Raw genomic sequence first — 5,355 nt, 5'->3', positions numbered from 1 at the left:
GAGTTTCTAATAAAATATGCCTAGCCTTACAGGCCATCTTTGGTACCTGCCTAGATGCAGCCATTAAGGCAATAGTTTGCTATGATAGACAAAATAAAACCACAGCTGTATTTAAAAAAAATAATAGTATACAGTAAACTCATAGAGACAGGAAAGAAAAAGCGAAAAACAATAGTATATACTAATCTCATGGAGATAGAAAACAAAAAGTGCTGTAAAGAAAAAATTTCAATATCTGGTGCCTTAGCAATTGATGTTATGGTGTGGAGGTAAATAATATTACTAAGATAAATTTTATATATATATATATTTGTGTGTGTATATATGCATCTATATACTTGTATGTGTATATTTGCATGTATGTGTGTATATTTGCATATATGTATGTATATATTTGCATATGTATATTAGTCCTAGTATAAATAACATTACATTATCTTTGTCCTAGTAATGTTATTTACCTCCACATGGTTCAAGGAATTCTCCTGCCTCAGCCTCCAGAGTAGCTGCGATTACAGGCATGCACCACCACGTCCAGCTAATTTTGTATTTTTAGTAGAGGCGGCGTTTCTCCATGTTGGTCAGGTTGGTCTCAAACTCCCCACCTCAGGTGATCCACCTGCCTTGGCCTCCCAAAGTGCTGGGATTACAGGCATAAGCCACTGCACCCAGACAACAAATACATATATTTTTAATTATTTGGGCCATAGCCTTGGCAGTCCCCCTGCAAATAATAATTGTGTACCATTTTTCTTACAAAAGCACTGATATCAAGAGAGTGAAAGTGTTCAGTACAGGCAGTTGTGTAATTAATTACCAAGAGCCTCCAGTGGAATTTAATAAAAAGAGTAGCTTTAAGTATAAGGTTGAGAAAAAGTTTCTGGATGTATTTTTATCAACTTCAAGGAAGGTTAAATAATTCCAGATTGTTTGATTTAATAAAACCTCTTTTGTCTTTTTTCTTTAACTTTAAAGGTTTTTCTAATGTTTACATTCTAGTTAGACCATAAATAGTGAGTGCTATTTTAGCACAGGTAGGTTAGTAACAACAGATTTAAACCTGGCAGAAAAAATAAAAGAGGAAGATAGGCTTAGAACATACTTACTTAACTCTCTGTTACAGGTAACCATGGGACCTCCAAATTTTTTCCTGTGTTTGTTGTTTGTATAATTTGCCATCAGTTTAAAACGTGCACAAAAATGGACTATTATATGTAACAAGCAGGAGTTTTGAAGACAATGACAAAATCAGTGGTTAGGATATTAGAAACTGTCTTTCCCTGTTCAGGCTGGATGCCTGGATTTAATAGAAAAAGAGAAAAAGAGAAGACAGAAATGGAGAGGAAAAGATTAAGCTTCATAGGAGAGCAGCCACACTACCCTTGTTTATCTTTCTTCAGGGAAAGCCTTAGTATCCTAAACCTACACAGTATGTGATTAATTCTTCCCACATCCACAAGTTACCAGTTAAGTTGAATTGTTTCCAGCCAGAGCCCATTAGGCTTAAGGTGTTCAATGGTTGGTATTCACTCTTGGTTCTCAGGACAGTCCCATTTCTAGTGGCCAAGAGTACAATCTGTGTAGGGGCTTTTTGCCATTTATTTTATGGGGGTATTTTGTCTTTTAATGGCCTGGCCCTTTTCACTGATTTCAGTGACCTTGAGGAGTGTTTTTAGGGCAACTTGGAGGGGGGTCGGCCCTTGTAAAGTCAACAGTGGAGTCTGCTTCTTGTCTCTGTATTTTTGTTTTTTCCCTTAGCCTTGTCTTTTATATTCTGCCTTTTATTTAAAAGACTGAGGAAGCTAATTTGATAATTTTCTGTGTAGGACTCATGCTGTATTACACAAGAAAATTAGATATTTCTGTTTGAGGGTTTGGGAGTCAAATTTCTCTCAATGCTTTAGAATGTTGCCTAGAGGTGAGTCTAGGTGAATTTCCTGCAGAGATGAAAAATGTTTAGTATCTGCTGAGGGACTTGGGTACATTTTCTAAAGCAGTATTCTACCTACTAGAAAAGACCTCCTGGTTGCTCAGGAGCCTTATGTTGGGTAATTGGGAGAGGAAAATGGGTACAGGGAGTAGTCAGCCTATGGTAGACCAGCAGATCGAGCAGGAAAGGGAAGACTCATTGTTTGGAAGCTGTATAAGAGCAACTGATTTAGTAATGTCTAGAACAGCATGGCTAAATGACTCCAAAAGAGAAATCAGAATGAGAAAGAGAGTGTTCAAACTCCCTAAAACAGCTTTAAATGAGTTATGCTACCAGTCAGTTCCCTAGAAGAGATTAGGTACTTTCTTTTTTTTTTTTTTTTTTTTTTGAGATGGAGTTTCGCTCTTGTTACCCAGGCTGGAGTGCAATGGCGCGATCTCGGCTCACCGCAACCTCCGCCTCCTGGGTTCAGGCAATTCTCCTGCCTCAGCCTCCTGAGTAGCTGGGATTACAGGCATGCGTCACCATGCCCAGCTAATTTTTTGTAGTTTTAGTAGAGACGGGGTTTCACTGTGTTGACCAGGATGGTCTCGATCTCTTGACCTCGTGATCCACCCGCCTCGGCCTCCCGAAGTGCTGGGATTACAGGCTTGAGCCACCGCGCCCGGCCAAGATTAGGTACTTTCTAACATAACAGATAGAATAGAGTTTTAGTCCTTTTTAGACAAATCAGTCAGCGCTGTTTACACGTTGGCCTTCATGCAGCAACAGAAAACAGGGCAGTTACAGTAGTTTGTCAGAGGGATATGGAAATCAGCTCTTGGAAGACTTAAAAGGGAAAATAAACTTAGGTCCTTCACCGACATATACAGTGGTGGTCAGATGCTTCCACATGAACATCTTTCAGTCCCACTGCAATGTAGTTTCAGCCAGAGACCTTCACTTATCTTTGTGCTTAGATGCTGTCCACTGAGGATCCTTAGTTGGGAAAGAGAAAGGCAAGTGAGTTCCCCATAAGGAGAGAAACTGTATGGGCCACCAAAATGTCATGGGTTATCAGCCACTGTCTAGGGTTGGTATCAAACAGATAGTAAGAAAAATTTACTAAAACAATAGAAGAAGAAACGGAGATTTATTAGAAAAAGTATGGAACTATGTTGTAAGGATGCAATAAGCAGGGCAGCAAGGAAACAAAGGCTTGCTAAGAATTTTACAGAACAGTGTTTATGTAGTATATTGAAGAGTGCTTTTTGCAGTATTGATAGCACCACAATGAAAATTACATTTTTCATTTCTTTTTTAGATGAAGTCTTGCTCTTTCCCCCAGGCTATAGTGCAGTAGCACGATCTTGGCTCACTGCAAAATCTGCCTCCGAGTTTCAAGCAATTCTCCTGTTTCAGCCTCTGAAGTAGCTAAGACTACAGGCGCCTGCCACTGGATTCAGGTAATTTTTGTATTTTCAGTAGCGATAGAGTTTCACCACGTTAGCCAGATATTTTGATAGGTTATGTCACTATTATCATTTCATTCAAAGAATTTTTTAATTCCCATCTTGATTTTGTTATTGACTCAATAATCATTCAGGTGCAGTTTACTTAATCTCCATGATTTACACTGTTTTGAAGGTTCCTTTTGGAGCTGATTTCGAGTTTTATTACAGTCTGGTCAACAGAGCAAGACTCTATCTGAAAAAAAAAAAAAAGAAGGAAAGAATAAAGAAAAGAAGGAAGACAGGGAGGGAGGAAGAGATGAAAAAGAGAGGGGCAAAGAAGGAAGGGAGGAAGGGAGGGAGAGAGAGAGGGGACAGAGGGAGGTAAAAAAAGAAAGAACAGGTAGAGAGCCAAATGTGACTTGTATGATTTTGGAAATATGAAAACATAGAAAAGTTCAATTTATTTGTTCCACCATGGTCTGAGAGGGTACTTCACATAATTTCTTAAATTTTCTTAAATTTTTTAAGACTTTTTTGTGTCCTATCATATGCTCTATTTTGAAGAAAGTACCATGAGAGTTCCAGTGTTAGGTGGATATATATTTAGAATTGTGATATTTTACCGTGGACAAGGCCTTTTATGATTACGTAATGATTTAGAGTTCCTTTTAGCAGTTCTTGTCATGCTGGCTTGGTAGTGGTGAATTCTCTCCACATTTATTTGTCTGAAAAAGACTACCTTTTTTTTTTTTCATTTATGGAGCTTACTTTCACTGGATATAAAATTATTGGCTGGTAATTATTTTGTTAAGGAGGTTGAAAATGGCATCTCAATCCCTTCTAGCTTGTAGAGTTTCTGCTGAGAAATCTGCTGTTAATCTGATAGGTTCTCCTTTATAGATTACCTGGTGTTTCTGCCTCAAGGCTCTCAAGATTCTTTCCTTCATCTCAACTTTACATAACCTGATGACAATGTGTCTAGGTGATTATCTATTTGTAGTGAATTTCTTTGGGCTTCATGTATTTGGATGTCTAGGTCTCTAGCAAGGCCAGGCAAGTTTTCCTTCATTATTTCCCCAAATATGTTTTCCAAACTTTTATGTTTCTTTTCTTTCTCAGGAATGCCAATTATGCTTAGGTTTGGTCCTGTTTACATAATCTCAGACTTCTTGGAGGCTTCCTTCATTTTAAAAAAACATTTTTTTGGTCCTTGTTGAATTGGGTTAATTCAAAAAACGTGCCTTAGAGTTCTGAAGTTCTTTATTCTGCTTGTTCAATTCTATTGCTGAGGCTTTCCAAAACATTTTGCACTTCTCTAAGTGTGTCCTTTATTTCCTGAACTTGTGATTGTTTGATATTTATGTTATCTATTTCACTGAAGATTTCTCCCCTCATTTCTTATATCTTTTTTGATTTCCTTATACTGGACTTTTGTTCCTCTGGTGCCTTCTTGACTGACATAATAATTGAAATTCGGGATCCTTTTTAGGTACATAAGGAGTTTCTTTTTGATTTGGATCAACTGCTGCTGAGCCAGTGTGATTTTAGGGGGTTAAATAACCCTGTTATGTCATATGACCAGAATTGTGTTCTGATTCCTTCTCATTGTGTAGGCCATGTCAGAGCAAAGATCTGGGATTCAGGGGCTGCTGTTCAGATTCTTTTGTGCTACAGGGTATTCCCTTGATGTAGTGCTGTCTTTCTTTTTATAAGGATATAGCTTCCTGGGAGCTGAGCTGTAGTGATTGTTATATCTCTTCTGGGTCTAGCCGTCAAGCAGGGGTACCAGGTACTGGAGGTTGTCTACGCAAAGTCCTGTGATGTGAATTGTCTTCAGGTTTCTCAGTTGTGGATACCTGCACCTGTTCCAATGGAGGTGGCAGGGGTTTGAAATAGACTCTGTGAGTGTCCTGAATTTTGATTGTGTAAAGCACTATTTTTGTCCTGGTTGGCCTCCTGCCACAAAATGGCACTTTACTTTACTTTACTTTT

This window comes from Cebus imitator, unplaced genomic scaffold (assembly GCF_001604975.1).
Source record: "Cebus imitator isolate Cc_AM_T3 unplaced genomic scaffold, Cebus_imitator-1.0 Scaffold708, whole genome shotgun sequence".
NCBI lineage: Eukaryota > Metazoa > Chordata > Mammalia > Primates > Cebidae > Cebus > Cebus imitator.
The sequence above is the reverse complement of the archived record's forward strand: the minus strand, read 5'-3'. Positions refer to the sequence as shown.